Source organism: Anoplophora glabripennis, unplaced genomic scaffold (assembly GCF_000390285.2).
Source record: "Anoplophora glabripennis isolate ALB-LARVAE unplaced genomic scaffold, Agla_2.0 scaffold321, whole genome shotgun sequence".
NCBI lineage: Eukaryota > Metazoa > Arthropoda > Insecta > Coleoptera > Cerambycidae > Anoplophora > Anoplophora glabripennis.
Window position 1 is genome coordinate 192,022 of NW_019416407.1, and position 17,948 is coordinate 209,969.

Below are 17,948 nucleotides of genomic sequence, written 5' to 3' on the forward strand. Positions count from 1 at the left end.
GGAATTGTTCTAGGGTCCAGAATTATTACGATTTGACGGTGTTTTAATGGCACTACAAATAACATAGGTAACAGGAAAATGGGAACATTCAAAATTGGATGCGGTTTAATAGCCAGGAAGATGATTTTTTTCCTTTGTTCATTGCTTTATTGTGTGGAAATTAGAAGATTTAACTTAACAGAATTTTAGTTTTCTTTTATCAAACCAATTTTTTTTATGTGTGCGATACTTCAATTTTTTATATTTTTTGTTTTACATTAGAGGTACGTTTCCTCACGACTTCTACTACATCTCTTTCATGTCTCAAGGTTTTTCCTCTTCAAATTCGTTTTCGCTTTCTACTTTTACTTTGTACACGACAAACACGACAACACAAAGCAGAATTGGCAGAATATAATAAAACACTAGCCATTTATTTCGTTGCCATGCATTCTCCCTAGTAACCTCAACTGCCCACTGAGTTTTTAAAACGTGACTCAGTTAGTAATGTAATTGATTTCTTTATTGCTTTTCTTTTGAAATTTGCTACAGAAGAAATGGAATATTAAACGACGGTATATTATTTTATCCACAATCACCTTATAATCGGACTTTTATCCAGACGTATGAACCGTCTAAAGTGATACTTTATCCACTAGTGGAATAAAGTAACTTTAATTCACTAGTAGAATAATGAAATAATAATAACCCCATAATAAATCAAATTTAATTTATTTACTTACGGATGTTTCTTCTTGTAAGGAACAGCTCTTCCATCCACCATGCCGTTTGATGGTTTTTTTAATGTCCATGTTGGTGTCAGGTATTGAAACAAGTAGGTAACTACCAACGTCCTATGCGTCACTAATTTTCAAATTTGTCAATTCGCAGCATCGACAGGCACCAGAAACCCCCATTAGTGCAACCCACCTAACAACATGTAAAAGCTAAAAAATATTCTTCATCAAAGTCAAAAATTCTTCAATATGTACTTTTTCCAATACTTCAGCTTTTTTTGCTTTGTATCCTTTCGATTCACTCTCCAAATAAGCAGTAAGCTTGTTATATTTTTGGAGACCTATATAGTAGCCCTCAATATCGGATTCTTCGACCACGTAGATGAAATTGCATATTTTTTCTTCAAATTTAAAAAGCACGATAGCATGACTACTTCATTTATTGTCATTACTCTCCGTTTTTCGGAGAACACTTTTTCGTATAATGTTCCTTGGATTTCGCTGGCAATAAATGGAAAATTGTTTCTTCAGCTTCTTCAAAAACAGCCACAGGAACACAATTACTTTCTTGCATTTTTAACAAATTCAGATAGAACTGTTTATTAAATAATTGATAATAAACAACGTACCATAGCAACCAGTAGGTTTAACAAAACCTACCACGTTTCCTTGACTACTAATAAAAAAAAACAAGTCGTACGAATATTTTTTTAATAAATTTCAATAATTCTGACTCCACAAATATGATTGTGATGTGATAAAGGATAAAACGTTGTATTGCATTCATATTTTAATTGCCTTTTATCTACTTAAGAATATGCGTCCTGCGTGGATAAAATGCTACTTAAAACACTTGTACAATAAATAAATATTATGATCTAGTAAAATTAGTAACTATTTATTCATATTTCAATAGAATCTACTAGTCTACAACGCGTGAAAAGGTAACAATAATCATAATTCATATCGCATTTTCCACTTCTTGGAATGAAAATGCTCGCTAGGAGATTTTTTCTAAAGCTGTTGATATAGCGGAATATTGAAAGAGGATGTAACTAAAGTTTTTTATTACTTTTTTTTAAAGATAGAGACTTTGGTATCACACTATTTTTGTCTATAATACACATAATTGTTATGCCGTAAGTTTCGTTTACACAAAATACTGATAGAGTGAAATAAATGGAAACAAGTACAATGTTACCCAGAGAAGCTTTATCTCGAGTCTGTTTTCAAATAATTCTGTTTTACGTTCATGCGCGTATCCGAAATATAAAAAGTTACACTTTCAAACAAGTGGTTTCACAAATGTAAAATAGGAATTGTCTGTTTGTTTGCCTATTGTTATTTTAGTTTATGCTAAAATACGTCAAACAGTACTGGAAGTAACAAAATAGTTAGCTCCTAAAATGTTTCATATTGTAATATTTGTACAAACATATTTTTATAGTACTAATAGTTCTTAAGTAATATGAAATAATTAAATTACACAAAAAAATAAGGAAATTCGTAATGAATACTTTTTTCAGCAACATAATTTCAAATATTTTGGGTTTTCCTTTTGCATCCTACAACACAACTGTTGTTTTGAATTAAACATATAAGTAAATCTATCCAAATTTATGTATCTCTATAAATTTATGCTTCCAGCTGACTGTAATATAAATAACTCTATATCACACATGACACTGGGCTATTAATTTGTGAATTACATAATAAAGTATCATGTAATGTATACTATATATAAATCAAATTATGTCCAGCTCATCCGAAGACGGTCTCAAAACAAAACATCTTTTACGACCATATAAAATCTGTTGTAATGTTCAATATGTTTATATGATTTGATTAGCTTATGGGGAATGAAACGTATAAGTCAATTAATTAAGTTGTCGTTCAAACGATCAAGTTACTGTTTCATACAGTGTTTCAAGAACCAATCTATTATATCTAAATAATTGTTTGAATTTATGTATCCGTAACATTTCTTAAATATAGTTTTACTTTATTGTTCAAATATGTATATAAAAAAAATCACTCTTGCTTTTTTATATATCAACACTGTCAGGTATCTGTTGATACCTGAAGATGTAGTTTGTGTAGACAACGAAACAGGCTGTCTTTTCTCAAATAAAGAAATGTGTAATAGTATAATATGTATAGTAATGTAATATGTATAGTAATGTAATAGTACTAATAGTAATGTAATAGTATATAAAGTTCTTACCCTTCTGTCAATTATTTGATTTTTCCGAACATTGGGTATGTTTCTGGAAAAAATATAATTGATGACGTCATTAGTCTCATTTAAAACCACGTGTACCAAATTTTATTTACATTTTTTGTATCACAGTAGGCTCATACTATCGAGTTTGAGGCACCCTGTAGTTTACAGTATGTAAAAAATGAGAAGTTCAGCTGGCTGCTTATTGAATTTTAGTTGCTACAACATTGAAATAAGGCAGACCTGATGGAAAGCAATAGTAGAATATTAAAGCAGATCAATAAAATGCCGGTATCGTCAATGTTATTATTTATTAACTTTTAACAATTAAGCTTTTAAAATTGTGCATTTGTAGTAAAAGGTCATGATGTAAGTATGGCAGAATAAATACTATAGCAGTTTCATAACACAAGAGTTTGAGAAAATATCTTTGAACGGATTCTGATTTATCAAATTGCTTTTGGTAGTGGAACAATAGCCCCAAAAAATTAAGGCACCACTAAAATAATTTTAGTCACTTATGATTTAACATTTAATGAAAAAAAATTGAATTCCGTGATATTGCATTTGTTATAAGGAAATAAAAACAATGCTTTCAGTTAATTTAATATTTGATATTTTCACCTTTGTTTCGGATTACACTCACGCACCCATTCGTTCATATTGTTTTGAAGGAGTGTTTGAATGTCATTTCGATCCAGTTCATTCCATATTTCAAGAAGGTGACCCATGTTTTCCATGTTATTAGATCGCCTCAGATAATTTCTTAATTGTCTTCTAGCTATATTCCAGATATGTTCAATAGAACTGAGGTCTGGACTTGTCTTGGCAAGGCCATAGCACCGCTCCCATTTTCCACATTTCAGAAATGGTACATTAGTTTCTTGGAGCAACTTTTTCCAGCAAATATACAAAGTCTTCTACATTAATTAATCTTGAATAACCAATTTATTAAGAGAAATCAATCCGAGCTACTTGTCTACCGAGGCTACAAACTTGCCTTAACTGCACCTGGATTTTGGGAGCACCGAGTATACATTATTAACTTCCTCTGCTAAAACCGAACGCCATAAATATTGGTTCATTAAGCTAAGAAACGTCAACTCCGATAATATCAGAATATCAGACAAATACAATTTTCTAACCGCTCTATTCCAGTTTAGAGATTACCTTTGGAGTGATTTACAGGGCATGCTATGAATATGAGCGCGCGCTGCTCATTTTCATTACGATCAACGATTTAATTATTGCCAAACGGAAGTACGGCGCCATTAAACCAGGTTGTAATAAAATAATTGAAACTATGCGTCACTTTGATCTCTACTGAATTAAATTCGTACCTGGCATGGACACGTGCAGTCACTTTATTAAGTTGTTTGAACAAAAAACTCGGGCGAGTTCGGTAGGCGTCACGCTTTTTCAGGATCTGGATTCCGATATTGCTTTTGAAACCGTGAAGTGATGGAGAAGGGGGGCGATATGCAGTAAAGTCCATTTTTTTAGTAAGACTTTGCATATAAATGACCGTAAGTCGATTTCCCTGGGTTACTTAATCATAAACGGAAACAAAGGGTGGCGAACTTTTTGGCAGATAGCAAGATTATACAGAAATATCATTCGCTAGCTTCCATTTCCTTTTTGAAGAACATCAAAAGATTTAAATAAACTAATATCTGCTGTTTTCGGTCCCGCGAAAGAACAAATATCTAAAGATATACTGGGTGTACAGAAACCATAAGCAAAAAAAATTAGAACAGGTTGTATTAATAAAAATAATGAAAGATTATGTGGCATATTTTATTACTAATATTATTGAAAAATCATAAACATAATTATACTCAGTGCTTTAGTTAATAAAGGCTAAAAGTAGATTTACCAAAATAAATCTTCCAACGGATCTTTAAGTCAGAATATTAAAAAAATCTGTCACTTCATACATATATTGACAAAGATATTAATATTCTATATCTTTTAAGCGTATCATTGTCTCTGAGGTAGACAGCTTAAATTTGCTTATACCAACAAACAGGAAATAGGAAAGTAAACGAAGACGATTATACGTCACAATGTTATTATATAAATGACTGACTGTAATTTCCAAACTCATCAACTCCACAAAGTTTTAACTGATTTGCTTGCTTCTTAATATACGTTGTGTGTGTTTCTGAAATTTGAACGGAGTCTGACTAATAACTAATTTAAAATTTTTAAACGTTTCTCGTTAATTATTTTACTTTGGAAAGGTTAAGTCTCTTAACCAAACTATATGATCACATCTGGTTCGACTTTATCTAAAATGTTAGAATATTAAAAAAAATTAGCACCATATGACAATTAATGTGTGTTGATGATAAAATAATATGTAAATAAGTTAATCACTAGAGCACACCTGGTATACTACAACTCCACTACAACATTTAGTTGAATTAATATTTGCAATTATTTAATTAGATTATTATGAAAGTAGTATTGTTATTGATATTTTTGTAACGTAAAGCACCACATATTTCTCTGTACTTGCAGCCTGTTTATAATTGTATTATCTTCTAGTTTATGATTTTTTTTATAATTTCAGGATTTCATATTTCAAGTATTTGTATAACGATACGATCTGTTGGAATTTACTATTTAATTTTGATTCTATTCTCTGGTAAGATTGAATACACATTTAGATTTGATATCTTGCTTGTGGAGAAGTCCCTAGAACAATATACTTCCTGCTCATCAGTTGACTTAAGAACTTCTGTCTAGTTTTGGCAACTTCTGCTATATCAATGCATCCTGCCAATAATATCTATCGATGATAATTCATACAGGATTAACACAAGCAGATTTAATTAATGAAACTTTAGCAGCGAAATTATTTCGTACATATGTCGCGGTTGATTTTGATTAAAAAAAAACGCGAACATTTGAACATTGTAGGAAATAATTCGAAAGGAGAATCGAGAAATACAATAGATGTGTATATTTGCTGACGGAGATGTTATTGGAAAAAGTAATGGACTTTTTAACAGAAAACTGCTATAGATGGTGTCAGAGAAAAATATTGAATATAGATGGTAGTCATAATTTAATTATACAAATTTATAGTGCGGTAGATTAAAATTCCATAAACAGTGCAATGATATCTTTGTAATAAAAAATAAAAAATTTGAGAGACTGTATAGTGAATAAATTTAAAGAAAACCATAATATTTGTAAAGTGTACAGTGATTATACTTTATTAACAATCAGATCAGATAATGAAATTGTGAAAAAATAGCTTAAAATCCTGAAGGACTAACTAATATGCAGAAACAAAACCGAAAAGCTTCTTGCATTAAAAATATGGTTATTAAATATAGTACATTAAATAAGTTTTTTCACAGGAAAATTTTAGTAGTTTGTCTTTAGAAATATGTACATTGTACATGTACACTATAAAAGTTTTCATTGACGGTAAATTTTCTCCAAGATAGTCTTCAGCTAGCATATTAATGAAGTTATTCGAGATAGCTGGTAGTGCATTGGAGACAAGCAACAAATGACCTGAATAAATTATAACTACTGACCACGATATCAAAATAATATTATTCAAGGCACATGTTTAGGAGCCAAACCCTTTGCATGATATAACTTCTGATCATCAAAAAGTCATAAGAAATTTATTTAGATACATTTTCATTAATAATTAACAGTATTTGAATTAATTCTCATATTGGTTTTTGATAACTTTTATTTTTATTATTAAATCTATCTCCAAACATTAAAATTTTGATTTCTACTATGAAATGTGCATACCATGTTCTATCTTTTAAAAAAACTAGGTGAATATCGATTAATGATACATCTTTTATCAGGGTGTTCAGATTTCCTGGTACGTATCAATTTTCAAAAATGATTTATTTCACACAGAATCCCTTAAATAAATTTTCCATTGTCTATTCGTTATCCTGTCATAAATGGTTTTAAAATAGCATGCATTCTAACTTGAAGTATCCATTTTACTATACCACTGTGGGCCGCTGTATTATGATTCCTGATAGGATTGTTTTTCTTAGGAGTTTCCTATTGCTATGCTTTGCTCGTTTCCGTTTTGCTGAGGGTACAGGCTCATACAGTTGGGAAATCTATTCAATTATCGTTCTACGTAGCTTAACCAAGAAATTGAAAAATATGTTTTTTCTATTCAGATAATTGAAAATACGGGTTTTCTCATGGTTTAACCTAATAGTGATGTACATGTACAGGGTGATTCAGAACTTATCCAAACAAAATGTTGAATGTACAGGGGGCTCTTACAGATACAATTTTACACACTTGAAAAACTAATATAAACACTATCACAAAAACGTTAATACTAAAATCAGATATCTAAACAAACAACAATTTGTTCTGTGCTATAAATCATTTTACAAGATCAAGGGAGTTCAACTACACCCAGATATCCTAGTGACCTTTGACAAGACAATAGTGCTAGTTAAAAAGGCTTTGGAAGAACTTCATCGAAGGTTTATCGTAGAAGACAAGAATGATAATTTAATAGACTCAGCAAAAGTGTGCATCAGGTCAGTTCTATGAATAGAACAATCGAAATAATTTCAGTCAAGACGGGGAGTTAGAACTATCTGAAATTTAGAGAGAACTCATCGGCAGTGTTCCCAGTGTGACAATTTTTCAACCAACAGAAAGCTAGAAATGAAAATAAATGGAATGAAATTTTGAAAAAGTTGTAACGGTTATACTTTCTTTTTAAAAGACAAACCGTTGAAGCTAGGTTCCTCCCAATCATACCTCGGAATCAGCGCGAGAAATGTAATTCAGGCAACATAATGAGCCTCACTATATTTCCTTTAACGGCCTCATATTTCGCAAGAATTAGTTCATTAGTGGTCATTATGTGAAAATGTAAGGAAATAAATCCGCAAATAGTTTATTAACTTCGACCCAGAAGAGTAATATTTACAGACGTATCTGCCCCCGATTCCTTATAAATCTCCTTTTATGCCGTACCATTAATTTAATCTTACCAACAGGAGGAATGAAAGGTATGTGTAGGAATGAAACAACAGGAATTCTATCCGCTGAAAGAAATTATATTTCAGCCAACACACGCTTCGTGTTTCCAGATTGGCGCGGGACGATGAGAAAAGAAATTGGTGGCAGGCTCCGAGATACATTTAATTCCGCTAGGTCCCGTGAAACTATTACGGCTCAAACTGTAACATGACGTGACATAAATGCCACATATTTGTATCCGCCTCGGAGAACGCCTTAAAATTTGCTTTAATTCATTAGGTCTGGGGGAAACGTCAAAAAGGCGATGCGAGATGGGATCAAGCAATTCTAGATACCTAAGTTTAAAAAAAATATTGTGGAATGTTTCATTTTCACTCAGATGGTGTCTTTGATGAGACAATCGAAATTTGGTAGAAATTGTCTGTAATTACTTACATGTGACATTTTTATTACTTTTTTACATAATTGGTATCGAAGAACAAGAATAAGTTTTTTAGAAAAAATTTTTGAATTTAAATGGCTTTAATATCTCTAACTAATTTCCAATTACCTATTACATTTATCAAAAATCAAAATAACTAAAAAATAATTGTTTGAATATTGATTATCTCGCCGTTTCAATCGGGGCGGCATTGGATGCTATTAATCCCGACTAGTCCCCATCACAGTGAGGCCAGCATTTCTTTGCTTATAGGTACGTCACACTTGCCTACAATATGCTACAGTTCCCCCTCCATGCGAGGCGGTTAAAACAACGTGATATACGAGGGAACTGAGGCCCGCTCAAAGCTGCTTATTGTTTCAGTTCGCGGTTAATGTACGCGTCGTATAGTACGAGGTTAGTGTCTGATGTTAGTGTGATGGGTAGTACAAAGGCTTTAAAGATAACAAGGCAGGTATTAATTTAAAGTAAATAAAAAACAACTTTCTTACAACGGAACAAAGTAAGACTAAATTTAACGTAATTTAATAACGAGCGTTCAAATACAAACGTGGTCAAAGTTGGCTCTGACAAATTGGACGTAGGGAGTAGCTTATAGCGACCAACTTAACCTCATTTCTCAACGAGCTGTATAGCAGCTGTCAGTTTCAATAACGTTAATACTTTATTTTAAAGAATAATCGTGATAACAATAACAAACAATTAAAGGAGCTGCGGAAAGTGTCCCCCTCCTTGTTATAACAATAAATTAAAGCAGCTGCTGAAAGTGTCCCCCTCCTTGTTCCAAGCACTTTTCACACCTGTTCCTCAAAGAATTAAAGACATTTTCTAAGATGCTCGGGGTATTGTTAATTTCACGAATCTTGTCTATAAGTCGAGCCTGCAGATGGTTTAAATCAGGAATAGGCAGTTCAAAAATAGTGTTTTTAAGGTAAGGCCACAAAAAGAAATCACACGGCGTAATATCACATGACCTCGGTGGAAATTCATGTTCAGCATTGAGACTTATTAGTCGATTTTGGAAAACTTCCCTCAACATATTCATCGTCTCGCCTGCCGTATGTGCCCTTGCGCCGTCTTGTTGAAAGTATAAGTTTGTAATTTCGTTTTCTTCCAGCTGGTTAACAAAAGGAGCGATAATTTCTTCTCTATACCTTTGCGCAGTAAGAGTACCATTAATAAAAATAGGTCCATAAATCCTCCTTCGATTGAGAGCACACCAAACTCCAATTTTTTGAGCGTGTAGAGGGCCCTCGACAAAAAAGTTATCTGGTTTTTCAGAAGACCACATTCTCATATTCTGTGAGTTTACGTAACCATTAAATGAAACCAGGCTTCATCAGAAAAAAAGGTGATATTATGAAGATCACCGTAGTTGTTTAAAAACCATTCACAAAATACAGCCCGTCGCGGAAAATCAACTTCATGAACTTCTTGCTGATAAGTTAAACGATAGGAGAACAAACGCAAATCTTTTTTTAACACTGTGTGGCAGGTACCGACTGATACTCCCACCATTTGTGATAAAACACGTACAAAAGTTCTTGGCGCATTTTCCATTATTTGTTGGACATCTTCTTTTAATTCTTCAGTCCGCTTTTTAGGTCGGCCGCTTCCTTCTTTTTTTGTTACACTGCCCGTTTCACGAAAAACATTAACACAACGCTGAACTGCACTTTGAAAAATTTTGTACTCAACAACGCCGGGAAATTGATTTTGAAATTATATGAAACATTCCTCAATAGAATACTTCCATATTCCATCAATCTTGCGTCCATTTCTAAAGTAGGACTCTATGATAAACACTTTTTGTTCTTGAGAAAACACCATTTTGAACGCTTTTTAAAACGAAAATATTCAAATTGATAGCGGCGATATAGCGCTTTGACAGATGACGTTTAAGTTCATTTGCTATACGCTACGCCCTACGTCCAAATTTTCAGAACCACCTTGACCACGTTTTTATTTGAACGCTCGTTGTATACTTATTCTATTATCAAATACCTACATAGGTAGTAATAATGAAACTACCTCACAATATTGTTTTATTTCTTGAAACACCTTTTTCAAGACGTAATGATGTAAACTACTGTTCTAAACAAATTCAAATCACTAGTCAAAGAATTTCTGAATTAAGAAATGAAGATAAATTTAAAAGTATTTTTAATTATGCGAAAAATATTACTGGACTGGAAAATTTGTTTTTATATTTTTTCATATTTTCATCACAAGATAATTTGAGGGGATTCGCGAGTAAAATTAGGGCACCCTGTATATAGCTTTATAGTCAATTATTTAATTTGCGAGAGTGATTGACAATTAACAATATACTTCAATTATAATACCAATATTCGAAAGCATTATTAAATACCAATCAATTGTGGTATCAGTTTATCTTTTATTATTGATTAAACCCTATATGTATCTAACAATCTAGGATAATACATATTCGACATACCCTATTTCCCAAGTACTTAAAACATTAGTTATTATAACATCTAAAGTTATGAACTTTCTGTCAAAAATAATAATAATATTTACCTTCAGAGATACGAATCATAGCACCTATTTTCTCACTCCAATTTTGACATTTCTTTTTCGAGCGATTTAACTATTCCACAGCTTCGAAAAGGTATCTTCTTAATCAATAATTAATACCGAAAATCAGAAAAAATTGATTTATAAATACGAATAGAAACGCTGCGCTTTCATGTCCCAATAACTATAAAATAGTGATTTGTAATAATCGTATTTTCATTATAGTCCGATTAGCTTGTGTAAATATTTTTACATTATCGCATTTATGCATTGGTGAAATTCAGCCTCATCTATAATCAATAATACAGGTATTATCATAATCATATGGCCATGATATATGTGCTTGGTGTCATTATTTACTGAAAAGTCAGCTTTTCACAATTACCGACTAATTCGTGTTGCGTGGAATAACCAAATAGTCCAGACATATTTCTCATTGCGTCATCTGTACCTAATTAATACCTAAATCAAAGAAAAAACATTTACTTAAACGTAAACGTAAGAAAAACTACAAATAACACATATATTTCCTTATGACGAGAAATAATATATAAAACCATTGTAACTGTGCAAGGGGAATTAAATAATGAACTTTCCACGAAACAATGGTTTGTCTCGCGCTCCAGTAACAGATTAACAAGTCCTGAACGTCAAAGACCACTCCGGGGAATACCCGTTGAAGCCTGAGGTCTCCCGAAGATGCCCATCTGATATGTCGGACTCACTGGTCATTTAAAAACTAACGGTTTGTATTATTTTAGGCTTACATTGTTTCGCCTTGGGATACGGATTGTACATAGTAAGCAAAAATATTAGTTAGTCAATATATCAACACAGTGGTTGTCTGTAAACAGATTATATGTGTATACAAGGTGCGTTTCAAAACAGGTATATTTGTAAGGCCTTTAGTGTTATATTATAATAGTTCATCTAATACGGCATAACTTAGAAAAAAAAATAAGTAAGTGAAAATTACTATGTCCATTCCAAAACCACCACTCTGTATCTAAAAAAATTGTAGAAATAACAAGTAAAGCAGATGTCAGAATGACTTCGAAAGAATTTCCGTTTTAAATTGGATTGTTTTATAAGTTTGCAGAAGAAACGTTTGTAATTTAATCTGATTTTAGCTAAAATATAAAGTCAACGTGGAATTTGAAACTGTGCATATAATAAAAGTCTATCCGTTTGTTTCTAAATGAAAATGTAGAGTGTCCTTTTGACTGATACGGTTTTCGTAGATAAGCTCATTTTTCTTCTTACTGAACATTCGATTCATTTTATACAGTGTTTGAAAAACTTCATTGTTTTTTCCTGGATAAAGCATACCATCAGTCCATTCCTCTTTTTCAAGCTAGAGCGAGAATAGAACTGCGACAGCATTAGAGATATTTTGCTTAGGAGGTAATTAAAAACTGAAACTTGAGCACGTCCTGGAACCAGTTAACTTCAAACTGCAGTTAATGAATTTGGTTATTTGCTCTATAAACGAATTGGATAGTGGTATTCAGTATTATTTTTCTTGTGCTATCTCGACAGCGCAGTTGTGGGAACTGCATGCGTTCAACCCACTTGTTTTACCTATTAATATTATTGCGACTGGAAGTACACGTGGTAGATAGGCAGAAACAATATTGATATTCAATATAATAATATACCGATCAATTTCTATGGGTATATGGAGATTATTAATTCATTCAAGTCTGAAAAATTGATTAGTAGGAATAGACGCTCAGGTATATTTAAATATTTACATTTATTTTCCTTTTTAATGTGGAGAAAATCTCAATCAAATAAAAATGTTAGCCCAGTATAATTAGTATAGCAAGTAATAGTATTTCTTGTAATTTTTGGCAAGACATAAATAATATGCTTAGAAGTTTATTTTTTCCCATTAAAATAGAAAAATTCAACACAGAGCATAAACATTATAACAATTTAGCTTCTATCAAATAACCATTTTTTGGAGTGGAAAATTTTTCGTGGATTTGTCGAGGCACCTTTACAAAATCCGTGTGCTAGACATTACGAGCTTTTATTTTTGGCAAAAGGGGATTTTACCTTGCTTATATAAACATTATTGGCCATAAGAAACTAAAAGCATGATTGACGTAAATCTGTGGTAAGTTGGTATTTTATTTTATACTTAACCTTAAGCTTAAAACATGACAAGGTCGGGCAGTAGCGGAGGGCGTTTTATTAATACTAGTACCATAATTAATTCAATAACTAAAATCTTATCACTTTAAAACAACTGATTTTTTATTTAACATCATAGAATTTTTTATAAAATAAATGTATTTAGATTTGGTGGAAGGAAGTGGTAAAGGTTGTACATTATTCAAAACACAGGATAAGTGAAAATTTTCTGGGTCTAAAGACATATATGAAGCACTGGATTTGGTTGAGTAATGAAGGATGGATTTGTTTCTGTCTTATGCGAGTCGTTTACGTTTTTTGGCGATACGAAAGGATGAAAGTGGACTAGGTGGGTTGATCCAACAAAATGCTTATGCAAAAAAAAGCTTCAGGCTAAGCACTTTATTTTGAAGGATATATTTAATACATTTTTTACCGAAATCTGACAACTAGAATCGAAATTAGTAATATAAAAAAATCTTTTAAATATCCACTTCTATTAATAAAACATATACAAGGTCTTATTTCTCACTCTACATACCGTGTGTTATACGAACTGTTAACATCGCAAATATTTAGACAGATTGTGTTATTATCAGAGATTTTTGAATGTATTTATTTATTTACTTTGACTAGTGAGTAACTGACATTGGCGCATTCGCCATTTTTGCAAAAACTTAAGCAGTGAAAAATTTTCAATCTATCAGGGCTTTTTATTACAATTTTTATTGCTGTTGGCGGGGTTCCCAATCATTTACTGTTGCACAAGTCCCCGTTAGAAGCAATATCGGATAAAATACGGCGCTATGCATAAGCTGGACATAAGTAATAATTATGACGAGATGTATTAGGAGTTAGTTGTTTTCTAACATGTATAGCGCATTAGTAAGCTCACAAAAGCCGTGTCCAGACAGCCGTTCGCCAAAAGGTTACCCGTTGTGAGCTCAGGATGTTGTTCAATACTTTTGTTTTTAATACGGTAGAGCTAAGTACATAATTCACCACGGTTTTTAGTACATATAATTAATTTTTTTTTACCAAATTCTTGCGAAAAGATGATTTTAAGATCATTTACTTGTGCTACATAGAAGTTGCGACAATTTTATAACGTGCGACTTTTCACTTTCAAGGGCTTCGGTTATTAATGTTCATCGTTGCCTTCTCGGTACGAATCTTTAACGTTTACAGCGACAAATTAAATTTGAACGTGTCATTTTACTATACAACGTTCACCTGCTCTCAAATCTCAAATCGTACAGTGAACTACAATTAAAGCAGACAACATGATGATTAATATGTTTCAGTTATATTAACTAGCTAAGTTAGAGTTCATTAATATCGTTTAGTTTGCATACAGGGTGTGCTGGGATGAGAGTATAATGTGCAAGAATATGTATAGCATTCAAAAAGGTTTAAAAATTGTTGTACGTGTGACTCTAAATACGTTTCCTATTAGAGGAAGGATTAGAAAAAAAAAGTTGATTAAATCAAAGCCAGCCAAATGTAGTTTTTTAATTTTTTAAATGGTTTATAGGCATAATATTCTGTCTATTCAATAAATTTAAAAAATCGTTAGAAGTATTCACTTCACAAAATGCATGTATGGAAATTTTCTGCTCGAAGTACAATTTACAATACAGTGTAATCGTTAGAAGACCAAAGAAGTCATTGACGTAGAAATTTGTTTGCAATTTGCTATGCAGATAATTAAAAAATACAACTGCAATATTTCTTTTCATTAATACTATTTGAATAGATTATTTTCTTTTTAATAAGTATTGATTAACGTATGTTCGACAGATCAAACAGGTTTACTAAATGTGGTGGGTGTAAATCATTTATTTTCATTTATCCCAAAGAGTGATGGTTTCCTACAATGTCATTAGTTTTGTTTTTGGAGTTGCTCTTTAGCATACCTAATATTGATGTCACAGAGAATGACTTCAGATGCGGAATCTAGGAACATATTTAGATTTAATTTGACCTGTTTTCCAACCGCCGGTCTCCAGACAGGTACTGGTCCATCAGAAATTTATTTTTTAGTTCATATTTTCCTGAAGCTAACGTAGGATTACACGATTTATCAATCAATTGAAAATTGTTAATGAAATTTGCTCTTTGCCTCTAAATTATCCACATTTCACAATGTTCTGTGATAGTACATAATCTTGACATGGTTGTCAAAGAAAGAGATTCTATTCCAGTTCTTTGAACTGTAAGAACAGCAATTTTCTCAAGAGCAAAGGTCATCGTATGTTAAGACTGGATATTCAAACTCGTATATTTAGCACATATTTTTTTTTTTTTGATGATCTTAATCAATGTCTTTACTCTTTGAAGTCATCAAAAACAAGAAAGTTGGCAATATTTTAGTATCTGTAATTATAAATTACAAAGATGTGCTATTCGTTTCGGATCATCTTCAACTGTTGCTTAAAAAGTTTGGACAATATTGTCCAGAAATTTAAGATCTAAGAAAATTAAATGTTCTATATATTTAGATCCACTTACAAATAATAAGAGCACGTACTAACCATGAAAGCAAGCTATTATTGGGCTTTCTCTGATATAAAACAAATATCAAACATTAAATCTAAACCTCTTGTACAGGGTCATTCACATAATATTCTTGTCTTTTTTATCTTTCTATTTAGGAGAAAATGGTAAAGACCAAAGTTTTAGAAAATGTCCTAACAAAGAAATATATAAAAACTGTTTTTTTAAATGAAAAAGACTGTATTTTTTCTATTTTTTTGGATTCCTCTCGTTTTATAATTACAATAATACATGCCATATTTTGTTTTGATCGTTTACACAATATTTTGATTTATTTTCTATTGCTGCACATAGTAAAGATTGCCACGGGACACTGTGCGGGTATTTTTCAATAGCATCTCAAATAAGGCTGAAATTAAACAAAAACGGATTTCCAAAATTTCGGGTTGTTTCAAATATTTCGAAAACTAATCATGTTAGCCTTGATTTTTTAGAGACATAATGTTGGTCCCCTGATTACGCAACTTTGCCCCCATTTAAGCTACTTCGTACCTCTTACCCTTTCCGAGATCCCTGTAGTGTGAAGCGAATTTGTAACAGCCTGTATAAAAGCGTAAAAAAAGGAGGGGCAGAATTTTATCTGAATCCTTGTAGTTCGGTAGAAAATGAATATTCAGAAGTGAGCAAAAAAAGTTATGAAATTCACTACCTTTTTAGCCGAAAAAGTATTTTTTACTTTCAATTTTAAAAACAAAAGACATAAACCAACTTGATTCAGATTTCACATTAAAAAATAATAAACAGAAGTAACAACAGAATTTTCATTAATTTAGTTTTGTTTAATTTAATATCTCGGGGCAAAATAATATTTTTGAATTGCTGAAATTAAGCTTGAAACTGTTTCTTCATATTTTTTATAAATAAACTTACTGTTTTCTTTATTTCAATTTACATATGCTACTTAACAATTTCAAAATTTAATGAAAATTAAATAAACACTTGTTTATTCTTTCTTGTGCAGTATAAAAATTTATATTTATTATTACATGACTTATTTTGAAAAATATTAATGGTTTATTTTGTTGGTCAAAAAAAACCTCATCGTTTGGCAGTCTGCGAACGAAAAAGACTGGCAACCGCTGCTCTAGACTGGCATTAGTCCTTACTTTAACACTGTTATAAATCGTAGCAACCCTCCAATAAACAAACGTAGTTTTACTAAATACTTTTGTGTACTGGAGGAAAACTGGAAATAAAGCTGCTTTAACAGTCGTTTCAATATTAATAAATTATTGACAGTAAATGGTAAATGATCTAAAATCAAAGCGACACTCACCTTTCTCGTGGATAGCCGTCGTTCGTTTCAAACCCACCGACCCCAGGCGCGCACTTTTCGAAATCGTCGGGACCCAAACTACAAAACTTTCAGGAGCGTGCCTCTGACTCAGTTTCGACGCAGGATTGGATAACTTGAACACCCCGTCAGAGCGTAAATGAGGACATTGCGCGCTGAAATCTACTTTTATATATAGGGGAATCTCCCCTTTTGCCGGGCGCCCCCACCAGGATGGTCTTTTGGAGGAGTTACCACTCTGCACAGACATCTTTCGAAAAGGTTGGCGCGTGGGTGAGGTATTTCCAATTCGGCGGTGAAAAATTATCGGGATTTTGCCATTTGCTGAAAATTTAATCTAACCGTGTCGCGCGACGGTGCATCCTGACCATATGGGAGGCCGATGATTTATGGAGTTCATGGGATTTATGGGATGTGCACCGATTTATTGCCCATTACGTGAGTAATTGGGATTGATTGGATTTAAGAGCAGTTTAGTATGTATACGTGTATCATATTTATGTGTAAATATTGGGGTACTGAAATAGTCCTACTATCACATTTTCCGAGCGAGCAGTTTTCTGAATGATGTATCAGCTGATATAAATCAGTTTTGTTATATCTACACAGATCTTTACAATATGCACTTCCAGAAATTAAAATATGGAATATACAGGGTGTTTTTACAAGCTGTATGACAAACTTTCACTGGGTTCATTTCAAACTTTCTGTTTAGAAGTTACCAGCGTTTTAAAAAATATAATTTCATGTTTCAATCAAAGCAGCCTGAAAAATATAACAATAATTATTATTCGTGTCATTTTGTTTATTCGTTTGACACTTGGAGTTAAAGTGCTAAATAAAAAATGCATTTATTTACAACAGAATATGTAGATATTGTCTTTGTGCATGGGCATTACAATGGGAACGCCGGACAAGCAGCCCAGAATACCGACGAAGACATCCAAATAGACATAAACTTGCTCACATTTAGTGCATCATTTCGTAAGCTTCGAGAAGAAAGTAACTCCCGCTAAAAATTGCCATTCATCAAACAAATTA

General features: G+C 32.1%; 1 protein-coding gene across 1 annotated transcript in view; it reads right to left on the bottom strand.

Annotated features, from left to right (window-relative positions):
* LOC108912825 (prothoracicostatic peptide) overlaps positions 1–17,039 on the bottom strand; it is a 51,311-nt gene extending 34,272 nt beyond the window's left edge. Inside the window, exon 1 of the mRNA XM_018718217.1 lies at positions 16,890–17,039. The gene's annotated coding sequence lies outside the window, so the exon portion shown is untranslated. The remainder of the gene's footprint in view (positions 1–16,889) is intronic.
* Between the last annotated feature and the right edge of the window lie 909 nt (positions 17,040–17,948).